This window comes from Bison bison, unplaced genomic scaffold (assembly GCF_000754665.1).
Source record: "Bison bison bison isolate TAMUID 2011002044 unplaced genomic scaffold, Bison_UMD1.0 scf7180017864527, whole genome shotgun sequence".
Classification (NCBI taxonomy): domain Eukaryota; kingdom Metazoa; phylum Chordata; class Mammalia; order Artiodactyla; family Bovidae; genus Bison; species Bison bison.
The window spans coordinates 11,494,182-11,508,211 of NW_011495078.1; positions in this window are offsets into that span (position 1 = coordinate 11,494,182).

Here is a 14,030-nt window from a genome sequence, read left to right on the forward strand (position 1 = left end):
GCTGGACGGAGGGGCCCCGGCAGAGGTGGGAGGGGGTGAGAGCGAGGGCGGGAGGGTGGAAGGCAGTCTCCCACCTGCTCCTCACCCTTCTTCTTCCACTTGGGGAAATGGGCTTGTCAGGCTTGGCTTCAGGCATTGGGCAGCCGTCTCTGAAAAGGTTTGCTCTTTGATTTGAAGGGTCAGGCACCTTTGCGTCAGAGAAGAACCAACATTTGGGGTGGTCTTGTGTCTGAAATAGGATCCAGTTTGAGAGCCAGAGGCACTTTGGAGTGGGTCGGGCTGCAGCTGCTCCAGGTTATAGGTGAAGAGATAGATGAAGAGAGCTTATGGGACTTGATGATGGTGTCTGGAACATAGTGGGTGCTTATGAAATGTTTACTGAGTGGCCGGGCGAGTCAGTGAGTCATTGAGGATCACGCCATGGCTGATTCACGTTTCTGCTCTCTTAGGTATTTCTTCTGACATATCACCCCAAAGCTGTCTTGTTTATATTTCTCCTACAGGCCTGAAGTATGGGGTAAAGTATAGGCACTGGGTTATAATGAAAACATCACTGAAGTTTTATCTGCTGCTTTGTGACACAGTATAAACTACACATTCCAGGGTGGGGGAGGGATAAATTAGGACTTTGGAATTAGTGTATATAAACTACTATGTATAAAATAAACTGTATAACACAGGGAACTATAGTCAATATCTTATAATGAACCATCATGGAAAAGAGTAGGAAAAGAATACACACACACACATGTGTATGTGCACAAAGAACTACATATTCCATGTGTGTTTCAGTTTTTCATTTTCAAGTTTTTACTCACTTTCTACTGTTGGAAATTTTTGGCAAGATCCAAACTGTAATCTGATGTCATTTTACATTCTGAGGCTTAAATATCCTTGATAAACTTGGAAAACTTTGTAAGTTATTTAAAGTATTTTTGCTATATTTGTTGCTTATGTTTTTAGGTATAATGAGGATATTGGCCTAAGAGAGTATCTATAGCAGTGGTCCTCAACCTCGCCAGCACCAGGTACTGAATTCATGGAAGACAGTTTTTCCATGACTAGGGAGGTCGGGGGATGATTTCAGGATGATTCAAGCACATTACGCTTTTTGTGCACTTTATTTCTATTATTATTACGTTGTGATGTACAATGATGTGATTCTGCAGCTCACCATAATGCAGAGTCAGGGGAGCCCTGGACTTGTCCTGTGCCCAGGTGGTAATGCCAGCCGTGGGGAGCGGCTGTAAATACGCAGGAAGCTTTGCTCACTTGCTCGCCTGCAGCTCACCTCCTGCTGTATGGCCCACCTCCTAAGAGACCTTGGACCCATCCTCTTCCGTGGCCTAGGGGTTGGGGACCCCTGATCTCCAGCTTTGATGATCTTGAAAGATCAACAGTTTCCAAATGAAATTCAATGTTTTGTGTTAGGGATCATTAACTGGCTATAGTATATGTCTTATCTTCAATTATCTGATACACCAGTAACCTTTAACTGGCACCCTCAAATCAGATTTGCCTTTTTCTGGTACATCCTTATCCGCTGGCTGAGGCAAGCTTCTTGAAGCTCTGGGCTGGCCAAGGTCTGATGAGACACCTTGGCATCACCTGCTACCTCCTCTTGGCAAGATACCCTGAGGTTGGAAGGTGAGGGGGTGGGGAGGGTGTATGGGTTCAGAGGTGTTGTAAACATAGTCACACGAACTCAGTGTTACTGTTGATGAATTTTTGCTTCATGGTTGGGCCTCCCCTCCCAAATTCTTGAGACTACCCATTGATTACTCTGCCAGTTAGAACCATGAAATGGAGGGATTTATTGAGGTCCATATAATGCCAAAAAGTATTTTTTACTCTTCATTTTCATTCCATATTCAGGCATATGATTTATCAGCTAGTATTAGTGCATGCTAAGTCCCTTCAGTTGTGTCCAACTCTTTTCGACCTTGTGGACTGTAGCCCGCCAGGGTCCTCTGTCCATGGGATTCTCCAGGCAAGAATACTGGAGTGGATTGCCATGCCCTCCTCCAGGGGACCTTCCCAACCCAGGGATAGAACCTGCATCTCTTGTGTCTCCTGCTTGGCAGGCATGTTCTTTACCACTAGTGCCACCTAGTAGCAAAGCTAAATTTCAGTGATTGAAATTTCACTTTTTGGTACTTGACATCTTTACCTTACACATTGGGAAGTCATGAGAAACTCTCAGTGATGGAGTAAGATTATAAACTGTATTACTTTACCTTACACAGGTAAAAATAGTGACTGTGTGAGCACAAGAGTTTTGTTTGTGTGCTTCCTTATCTCACATAGCACAAAGTTGATTGAAAATGCTTAGAAAGGGTACATTTAGAAAATCTGCATATTAGATACAGAGGGAACTCAGGAGAAGTCACTGAAAGGATTTGCCTCTGAGGAGCAAGGCTGGGAGTGGAGTGGGGTGAGCTTGCTTTTCAGTATAAGCCCTTTGGTAGTGTTTATGTTTTTTGTTATGTGCATATGTTACTTTGGTGGATACAAAACATATATTGTTAAAAATTCCAGCTATCTTCTGGCCAGAGTAGGGCCAGACAGTAGCAGAGTGATAAAGTTGCGCAGTGGGAGTATGGCATGAAGTTTGGGATGCCTAGAGTCCTGTCTCCAAAGCTCACAGATTGGTGAAAATCTCGCCAGAGCTTTGTACGTGGAAAGGCAAACAGAGAAGTAAACCAAGAAGGAAAGACAAACAGAGAAGTAGACCAAGAAGCAAACAGCGGTGGGTCGTTTTTTAGCTCCTCCTCTTCGACCTCGAGCCTGATGGGATGCGTCGTCCGTCACTGGGCACCAGTGTTGGATCAGCGCTTGTGCTGCCACTGTGGCCCTGGAGCTGCCCATGGCTGGGGGGACTTGCCAGGGTGAGAGCTTGTGGCAGAGCCGATTACTGGCCTCGCAGGGGCCCTGCCCGATGAGGAGTCCTGCACTCCTGGACGTGAAAGCAAGAAAGTGAGTTACAAATAGGAGAGGGGAAAGGAAGGGAGAGTGAAATGTTGAGTTACAGGGACGCTTTGCAGGAAAGGATGTTGCTTAAAGCTGGTGCTTCTTTGAACCACTGATTTGAGAACAAGTTTGACCGTGGAGTTTAATTTTTTGTTTCATTACTTTCATACCACACCCTAGAGTGAAAAACAAAGAAAGTATTAAAGAAAATATTCTTAGACCTGAAAAAATAATACCCTGATTCTTGTTGTCTGATTCCAGGACCTTGACAGTCGTAGGGACAAACTTGTATGGTAGGGGCATCTCTCAGTCTGGTGGCTCTTTCTAGAATCTGTGCAGTTGTTCTTCTTAAGGTGGTCCCGTAGGAAAGGCTGTGTGTTCCGAGGAGATGAAGAATAGAATATTTACTTTTTTGTTGTTTTTGCAAATAGGCCATACTTTACTTCCAGGGTCAACTGGCATGTATTTTAATAGCACATCATCTTGGGAAATTTATAATTGAGCAAAGTGTACTGAAAGGCTTGGCTCAGTTTATTTATTTGGCTTCCAAATGTGAGTCCAACACAGCCACCAAAAAAATGGCATAGATTTCAGTGGCTCTTTGACATTGTTTTAAATAAACATTTTGTCTGTTAACTCTTAGGGATACAAGAGAGTAAACTTGGTTTGCTCAGCTTTTGCTCTCTCTTCATCCTCGCCCTGACAGGAGAGGAAATTTCAGGATGGATTTTTCACCTGAAGCATCACCTCAAGGGAAGTCCGGTGGTTAAGACTTTACCTTCCAATGCAGGGGATGTGGGTTCAGTCCCTGGTCAGAGAGCTGAGATCCCACATGCCTCATGGCCAGAAAGCCAGAGCATAAAACAGAAGCAAAATTGTAACAAATTTAATAAAGACTTAAAAAAATGTCTTTAAGAAACACCCAGAGCTACTTCTTGTAGCATCAATGCAATGAAAGTAAGCATAGGTTATTTCCGGGGCTAAGAGCTATGGGTCACGGGAGTTGGATATAATGAAAAGGAAAAAGCAAATGGTGGAATCAGGCAGAGATACCCATATCTGAGTCTATACTCTGAGTAAAACCGGTTTCAAGGGTGTGGGTGAAGTGCATTCAAGGTATTTAATACTGCAGTGAGTCAGAGTGGCTCTGCAGGACCCCCCGCCCCCATGCCCCTCAACTTTCCTATTGACCGGGCAAGTTCTACAGGCTGTTTGCCGCCAAGACAGGGCCTAAAAGTTGGGCAACCATTTAATTGTTGTTTTCCAGAGTAGAGCCAAAGCAGGGTTAGCACACTGGTTGTAAAATCCTTCCTCCTTTTGAAAACCTCAAAACCAACAAACTACTTCCGTTCTTAATTTCTGAGAGGGCGAATGATGAGGCCTAGCCCTTGGTTATGGGACATGAGTGGCCCTGAGGTCAGGTTCCTCCTCCTCAGAGCATGTGGGCATCGATCCAGCAAAACCTGCTGCTGGGCATCCCACCTTCCCTGGAGGAAAGGCGACTTTGGAGAGGTCACTCAGCTGGGTTCTGCGAGTCTGGGGTCACCGGGTTAAAAAGGAGTTCCCTCCTTTTCTGTCTGCTCTAAGGTTTCCTGGTTGTTTTCTTAGTGGCAGTGATATCAGTTCTGCTGTATACCCGCTAGGTGTTGAGGGGACACTTGTAAATAACACTCAGTGCTATTTGCTGGGTTGCCTACAGGTTTCTTTGATAACCATTTAAAAAAAAAAGCTGATTAACATAGTGAGGCAAGTTTTGTAGAAGATCTGTCCACCTGGGTGCTACTCAGTGGCTTGTGGGTGATGATTTTATGAGTTGGATGAGGTGGGAGGTTTCCTTCCTTTTTTTTTCTTCTGTGTGGTAAAATCTTGTCCTCCTGTTGAAAAACATTGGGAGAAATGGGAATGTGTGTGTTGCCGGGGGAGGGGTGGGAAGGTGTGGGGTCGAAGTGTGTGTGTGATGACAGCAGCTGAGCTTATAATCGGGCAGGTTCTTTTAGTGTAACTTCTACTTATGGTTTTAATAACTGCATTGTACTAATAATTTGGGGGAAATGATTGCCCTTGTCTTCAACCTGTTGCCCATATGGAAATGATCTCTAAGGGAGCCCAAAGCAAGTGTCTTTTAAGTTGCTCTCCAAGTTTTTGGATTTCCAATTCCCTTTTTTTAGTGTGTGTGTCAAAATTTGCACTGTGGTAAAGCATCAGTGAGTCGTCACTCTGTGTCACTTTCAAGAAGCAGAAAGTCACGCTTGTTTTTGTGCATAGCGGCCTGGTCTGTTGTTCCTCTCCAGTGGCCACCTTGTGCTGGTCCTGGGTGGTGTGGGTCTGGCCGAGGCCCGAGGCCAGGTGAGAGGGCATCTGTTGTCTGCAGAGCTCGAAGCATCTCAGCTATGGGAAGCATCTGCTGCTCCAGGAAAGCCTGCACTGAGCACTTCTGGACGTCCTGCAGTATACCTGCAAGCTGCCCAGGGAACACACATAAATAACCCGGCTCCAGCTGCCGAGTTGCCTGCAGGCTTGTTTCTTGCGCCGGTGAGTCCAGCAGTCTCAGGAGAGCTGGCTGATTGTTTCCCTCAGTGTTGGTGCTTAAGATCAGTTGGTGTCATCAATGTGGGGCGTGAGCAGTCAGGCTGGGCCCTGGGTCTCCACCTATGAATTTCAGCAATGTCGCAGGAGCAGTTGAACGTGCTTGACGACCAGCAAACCATGACCGAGCCTCCCCGAGCCATTGTTAGCAGATACTTTATAGCAGAATTAATGTGTCGAATAAGAATCACAGTAATTAAATGTAAAGGAGAAGTCCGTGCTCATGTCATTCATTCAGCAAACATTTACTAGAGGCCTCTGGCACCAGACGATGCTTACCCCTGCCTTGTAGAAAGGTGGGCACACTCCTGAATATCTACAAAAAAAAAAAGAAAGGTGGGCACATCAGTGTGGTCCCAACTGCAGTGAGGCCCACATAGAGGTCTTGGAGGGCTTCAGAGAGGGGCTGAGCTGAGAGGGGGCAGGGAATTGGTGCTTTGGGTGAAGGGGTCAGTTCCCCTTCACAGTTACCCTCCTACTTGCACCATCTTCCTCAGATCCCTCTGGGCTGTTCTCTCTCACCTTGCCCCACCTTTGGTGGATAAGGGATAGAGGTGGTCCTTGGCAGCTTCACTTTCATCTGCCTCATCTTGCTCTTGGGTCCTGTTTGTGTGCGCGCCTGTCTGCCTTCCTGTCTGCCGGCTGAGTTCTGTCTCCTCAGTGAGAGAAAGCTGGAGGGGCTGACATCCCAGGACAGGAAGCTGTAGAGGAGAGCCTGTCCAGGATGTCTGGGGCAGAGGGCCAAATGTGTGCCCACCCAGGCGACTGCAGTTGCTTCAGGGCCAGTTCACAGGGAAGTTCAATTTCCAAGGCAAGGAAAAGACAGCATGATATCTTCCCAGTCTCTTTCTTTTGCCTCCAAGTCATGTTGTGACTGTAGGGGGTTTGAGGATTTGGGGGCTGACCAAGGAAAAAGGCACAACCATGAGAGGCAGTAGTAACACGCAAGCTTGATTGGACAGCGCTCGGACAAAGTTGTATGAGACCAGCTAGCCAGAGGCTTCCAGCCAGGGAGCACCATTCAGAAAGGGAGGAGGGCTGGGGACTCCCCTCCCCGGAGTGGGCTGGCTGGCGGGGTGGTGGCTGGAAGGGGCTCACATGTTGAAGTGACCTTGCTCAGCGGCAGAGCGCTCCGAGAGCCCTAGCAACTTATAACTGTAAGATCCCACCTTGTCAATGTCAGGTGGTGTTCCGTGGGTTCTGTAAAGCAGCCTCATGGTTAGAAATCTGCTTGTTTGTTTTCAAAATAATCAAATGTGTGAAAAATGAGTTTGATGCCAGTGGGCTCTTGAGCTAACCAGTCTCAGCCTGATTTCTTCTTTCTTCAGCAGTGAAGAAATAAATGACCCTGGGGCCAATGCACAGAGGACATCTTTGCCTCATTTATGTAACACTGACACAGCGTTCTGTGCCACAGTTGAAAGCAAAATGTCTTAAACTGTAAACGTGTGAGGAGTTGTTACTCACTGGTGTTGACATAGTTTACTCAAAAGTTTGAAAACCTGTCCGGGTTCCTTCCTCCGTTGACTGGGGATCTTCAAGTCTGGGAAGCCTCATTCTGCCTGGCAGGATCAGGCCGGTGACCGGTGATGCACAGGAGGGCTGGACGGTGCGGTGAACTTACTCGGTGTCTGGCTGGGAGGCGCGGGGTGCAGGGAGAAGACCACGTTTAGTGGAGCCTGGGGTGTAGAAGGCTGCAGCGCCGTCTCTTGCTCCCTGATCCTCAAGTTCAGTTATGGTGCATCCGTGACTAAGTCGCAGGGTGGAGATTGCACCTCCTCCCTTGGCAGTTGCTTAGAATTATTGGCTACAACAGAAATAAAGGTGCCTGACCCTCCGCTGCCAATAAAAGCCCGCTAGAAAGTCCTTAAAACCACAGGGCTTCCTGTATTAATCATGTGGGTCCCTGTGTTTGTTTCCTATGGCTGCTGTAACAGATTATAACAAACTTGGTGACTTAAAACAACAGAGGTTTACTCTCTCAGCTCGGGAGCTCTCAATGTGAAATCTGGCTGGGCTCTGCTCCTTCTGAAGGCTCTCAGGGAGGTGCCTTCCTCGCCTCCTCCAGCTCCCGGGGACCCCCCCTTCCTGGGCCCATGGCTGCGTCACTCCACACGGCCTCTCTGGGTCTGTGTCTTCCCCTCTTCTCTCTATTATATGTAAGGACGCTTGTCAGTGGACTTAGGGTCCATCTGGGTAATCCAGGATGATCTCATCTCAGCATCATTACATCCGCAGAGCCCCTTTTCCACAGATTTTGGCGGTTAGGAGGTGGACATATCTTTTCAGTACAGTCACTCAGTTGTGTCCGACTCTTTGCGACCCCATTGACTGCATCACGCCGGGTCTCCCTGTCCATCCCCAACTCCCGGAGCTTGCTCAACCTCATGTCCATCGAGTCGGTGATGTCATCCAGCTATCTCATCCTCTGTCACCCCTTTCTCCTCTTGCCTTCAGTCTTTTCCAGCCTCAGGGTCTTCTTTTCCAACCAGTCAGTTCTTCCTATTAGGTGGCCAAAGTATTGGAGCTTCAGCATCAATCCTTCCAATAAATATTCAGGACTGATTTCGTTTAGGATTGAGATCAAACCAGTCAATACTAAGGAAATCAGTCCTGAATATTCATTGGAAGGACTGATGCTGAAGCTGAAGCTCCCAATACTAAAAGCCATCTTTTGTTGCACTGCTGACTTAAGCAGTGATAGTTACTCGGGGGTGAGGCGGGGAAGAGGCAGTTCCTCAGTGGGGCAGTGGGCAGGAAGGGGTTGGTCAGTATATTTATTGAGTGTGTCCTCCCCCTCCTCCCCCCAGTCTGCCCACCCTGCACGTTGTCATCGGCTCCTTTAGGATGCGAGCAGGCCTTCCCTCTGTGTGCCGTCCCTGAGGTCTGGAGCAGAATAGGAGCTCTCTGTGTTTGGCTCTATGTTTGGTGAATGAATACTTGAATTCTGGGGATCCATGAATGATTTATGCAGCCACTAGATATCTGGTGCAATATTTGGATTGAATTTTGAAGTAGTATAGTTTACTTAATCACTATGTACACACTTTGCTGAAATTTTTATATCTCTGACCATTTCTTCGGTTTCTCAGAAAGTCAGTGTCAGGTTTTTTTTTTTTTTTCTATTTAGTTTTCAGTAATTCTTGTAGATATTCCTCTTGCTGATTGTGATAGAAAAAGAACTATGAAGTGATGTTATTTACGGGGTACTTACTATGCTTAGAGGTAGGTACTGCCTTTGTCACCATTTTAGAGATGGGAAAGCTGAGCCTTGGAGAGGTTCAGTAACTTGTTCAGGGTTACGTGCTGGTAAGAAGTGGAGCTGGAACTCCTCAAACCAGAGCTGTCTGACTCTAGAGCCCCTCCGGGTTTTGAGCACTCTCTCAGTAGTATCAGAAAAGTGTAACTCCCACAGGTGATTCAAACAGGAATTTGTAATCCAGGTATAATGGTGCTCAGCCTTTCTTAAGCTGTGGCTGGGCTGTTGGTTGAACATATGTGGAGGAGGAAACACTTGGAATCAGTTGCCAAGAATGGGCTTGTCTTCACCTTTCGTGCAGAAAACTTCTTCACTAGACAGAGACCCTCATGGGATTGAATTACCTCTTCTCCACTGCATTTCCTCTGCCCAGCATAGTGCTTGCTGAAAGACTGATAACCCCAAGGCATGGCTGGGCAGAGAGCAGCCACTGCACTATTGTTACCAAGATTCGATTGAAGTATTATATGTGTAACTTTCTACCAAGGTTTCCTTGTAATAGTTTCCCACAGTGTCATTTGAGAGAGGTTTTTAAAAAATTTATCTTTTGTTTTTAATTTTAGTAGTTAACAATGAAGCGACTCCCAAGTGTTAAGAAATGAAAACCATTTTTCTCTTCCTGTGAGTCATGGTTGACAGTAATGTCATTTAACTCGTACAGCCATTTTAATACCCATAAATTACAGAGCCTGTTTTATGAGCTGAGTGTTAAGACTTTTAAGGTCTTGTCTTATGTATTGGAGAGTTTACTAGCATAATTATTATGTGTACAAAACAATACATTTTCTAACTTCAAAAAGTGAAGTATTTTATTTACTAATCTATTGCCCACACAGATGTTGTTTTTTAAATAATGCATTTTAAAGTGTTAATCTATGAAAGATGTTTCCTGAAAACTTTGGTAATTCATCCTGGATATACCAAATACAATAGCACAGATTTTTATTTAGAAATTCTCTAGGAAAGCAAGTGGATATAAATTAAGTGAAATAAAAGTTAAACTACTGCTTCATATTTTACAGTTGTTCTGAGCATGATGTGGAATAATAGTTGTCATGCCCCAAATGTGCATGATTTCCAAGATAGCCAACAGATACTGTATTTGTTTCTCCCTGTGTTTGGAGACATTCTCATTCTGGAGTCAGGAGAATTTTCATTCATCCGCTGGTGCATGATAACTTCTAGGTACCACTTATCCTTTCCTTCTGTAATCCCCTTTGTAGAATATACACACTCACAGACTGAGTGTAAGTGTACTTTACCATAGTACACAAAAATGGCACACAGGAAAACTGAACCCTTATTTTTCAAAGGACGGAGAGGCTGAAATGCATGTTCTCCCCCCCCTTTTTTTTCAGAAATCAGTTTTGTTTTCACTTAAAAGTGGCATAATGTCAGGTTTTCATCTTAATAAATTGTAATACTGGGATATTTTAATAGCCTTAGCGCATGGTCTGAATTAGATTAGTTCAAGCTAAAAACATGTGTACATTTGAGAGACTGAGTGAAAATGCTCCAGTAAGATGTTTTGCCCGTAAGTAGTTTTATTGAGGATACCTGACGTACATTAATATGCACATACTGACAATGTAAAATGTGATAAGTTTTGACATATGTATACATCTGTAAAACAATCACCATATTCAAGACAAGGAACAGATCCGTCACCCCCTAAAGTCTCCTTGTGTCTTTTTGTACTGCTTTATCTTCTGAGGGAATCACAGATCTTTTTTATTATTATTATTATTAAAAATAATAATTACTATTATTTTTTTTTTTTATAAAAATGCCAGCATACATTGCAGACTTTTTTTGGTGTGTCTTCTTTCTTTCAGCATAATTATATTCAGGTTCATTCATCTAGTTCATTTTTTTAAATTGATGAGTAACATTGGAGCATAAGGGTGTCCTATAATTGATCAGTCTTTCTAGTCACTTGGACATTTAGGTTGTTTTCAGTTTTTGTTTATTACAGATAAAGTTGCCATGAATGTTTGTGTATAACTTTTGTATGGGTGCATGTTTTAATCTCTGTTAGGTAAATAACTATAGAATGGTTGGGTCATATGGTTGGTAAATGTGTTTACTTGTTAAACTGTCAGACTGTTCTCCGAGGTGGTTGTACCATTTTACATTGCCAGAAACAGCTCATCTGAGTGTATAAGAGTTCCTTAATCCCACATCATTGGCATCACTTGGGGGCGTGTGTGTGTGTGTGTGTGTGTGTGTGTGTGTGTGTGTGTGTGTTAGTCACTCAGTCATGTCTGATTCTTTGCAACCCCATGGAGCCCTCCAGGCTCCTCTGTCCATGGAATTCTCCAGGCAAGAACACTGGAGTGGGTTGTTATTCCCTTCTCCAATCACTTGGTATGGTCCGACTTTAATTTTAGCCGTTTCAGTAGGTGTGTAGAGGTAGCTCAATAGGTTTTATTTTATTTTATTATTATTATTTTTTTTTCAATAGGTTTTAAAATAAATTTTGCTAATTACTAATGATGTTGTGCATTTTGTAATGTTTCTAAATATATCTAGATATAGTTTTGTGACGATTTTGTTTAAACATTTTGTCTATCTTTATTGTTTATTATTGTTGAGTTTGGGCTTCCCTGATAGCTCAGTTGGTAAAGAATTCACCTGCAATGCAGGAGACCCCGGTTCGATTGCTGGGTCAGGTAGATCTGCTGGAGAAGGGATAGACTACCCACTCCAGTATTCTGGCCTGGAGAATTCCATGGACTGTATCATCCATGGGATCGCAAAGAGTTGGACACGACTGAGTGACTTTCACTTTATTACTGAGTTTAGAATTTCTTCTTATCTGGATAAAAATCCTTTATCAGATATGTGACTTGAAAACTTTAAAACACTGAGTTAAAATTTGTTTCTTCTGGATTTTTCTTTTTTTGACAATATTTTTTTCATTATGGAAATGTACATATAAAATGTACTTGTTTAAACATTGTTTAAGTGATTTGTTCAATGGCATGACATACCATTTTTACATACATACATTTTCTTTTTTAATACCATGATCCAAAGTCATTCAGCCCATCAGTGTATGAGCTCTTAGAGGATAGGAACTGAGTCTTATTCTCAATTGTACATTTAGAGTCTGTAGTATGCTTGGCTGTAATGGATCCCCGATAAATATCTGTTGACTGGACAAAATATTTGTTTTCAGGTTTGTAGTTATTTCAGTATTTGTTAGGATTTAACTTTAGTAAAGACTAATAAAACAGTGGCTTATAAAGGATGGGAAATTTTTCTCACGATAATTGTCCAAGTGTAAACAGCTTGCTTGATGACTCTACCATGTTGGGGTCCAGGTTCCTGCTAGCTTGTTGTCATGCCATCTTCCACAAGATATTTCTTCTTGTAGTTTTAGAAGGGTGCTCCAGCTCCTGCCAGCTGATCTGTGGTCTGGCCAGCAGGAAGGGCAGATAGCATGAGGATGGCACACGCCTTCCCGTTTAAGTGCACGACTTGACATGTGCACATGTCACTTCTGCCTACATCCCATTAGCCAGGACCTGCTCCTGTAGCCGCAGCTCATGTGAGAGAGGCTGAGAAACGTAGTCTCTGGCCGGGTGGCCACCCACTCATTGTGAAAGGGGAAGATAGACACTGGGGTGAGTGAGGCAATCGGCTGTCTCATTCATACTTTATGTTACGTTACAGTTAATAGTTTAATTGGAGTCAAAGATGTTTACTGCTGTTAGGAAACACGCTTGCTCAAAACGGATAGGTTGAGAGTTATGATACAGCAAGAGGTTCATAATGGACATTATTTGATGTTTCTTCAGCACTTAAAACACAAGTCTAGAGTGAACATGTGCGTGACACTTGACATTCCAGTTGCAAAGCTGAGACAGAAGACAGAAACACAACTTTAAGAGCATCCTATTTTATAATTTAGGAAGTAAGTTGATGAAGTTTTGGATCCGTGTGGGATCAGGGTCAAGAAAGGGTAATGTCGTGGCTTTTCATCGACTGTTGGATGAAACTCAGCCACATTAGTGTGGTTTATAAGGACCCATCTTGTTTCTCTGTTTTTCTGGTCATACTGAATAAGGGACAGTTTCTTGACTGCTTCTTATCATCTCCATATATTCTAGCAACTGTGCTTGCTGTTTTGATGTATTACCTTTTTAAAATAAAAATTTGGGGGTGAAGGAGAGGAAGCACCCATAAACAAGAAGCCTACTTGAATCCACCTGTCTGTCTCTGCCGTTCACTGAGCGCTGTGGGCCCCCGGAGGTGCTTGACACTGGTCATCCCTCGTCATCCTTGCGGCATCGTCCACGTTTTACAAAGGAGGGACTTAGGCAGCAGTTGAATGACTGAAGGTTGCAACATTCAGAAACTTGGCAGGACCAGGAGTGTTGGCTGACTTCTGAGTTGGGTTTTTCCCATCACATCTTACTCTTTTTTTTTGAGAGGAGGGTCTGCTCTTGGGTTTAAGGTGACAGTAACCACAGTAACATCAAGAAACTCTGTGAATTTCAGAGTCAAGTCTGAGTTATACCTGCGGGGCATGTGTCATGTGAAAGCTTTTACTTTGACTACCTATGAGGTGACCTACCTCGTTGACTTATTTCCTTATGCTGGGGAAAACTGGGAACGAGGGAGGAAGCAAGTGTGGAGACCGGTTTTAACTCGTTGGAAAAAATTTATCCTTGACTCTTGGAAGCTTGGAATGTTTCTGATCTCTTTTTTTAGCATTGGCATTTTGGGTGGAGGTTTGTGCTAATGTATGCTTCATGAGTGTGTGAACTGAAGAGAGCTAAAGACATGCATTTCCCTCATCCTGAGGCTCTCCCATGAATCCACTAGATGGAGCACATGGTTTGCATATGTTTCATGATGAAACCTTGGAAGAAAGATGTGGTCTTCACTGGAGCCATATTGCAGTCCCCCCCTCCCGAAGTTGGGCAGGCATTTTAATCTGTGGGTTTTATTTTTTCCTCTATAAATGTCAAATTTTCTTTTACTTGCTTAGTACTTCTGTGCGTAAGGAATGAGGTTCTTTGGGGGCCTGATGGGAAAGCATCATGGTAGAGTAGAAAGAGTCTGAGTCTGGGGATGAGGGACGAGAGGTCCTAGTTTAGACACCCAGCGTGCTTTGACTTTGGTCATGTCTTCTTTAAACGTCTTTGAACCTCAGCGTCCTCGCTGGTGACATTATTGTACTGTGCTTAGTGGCTCAGTCACGTCC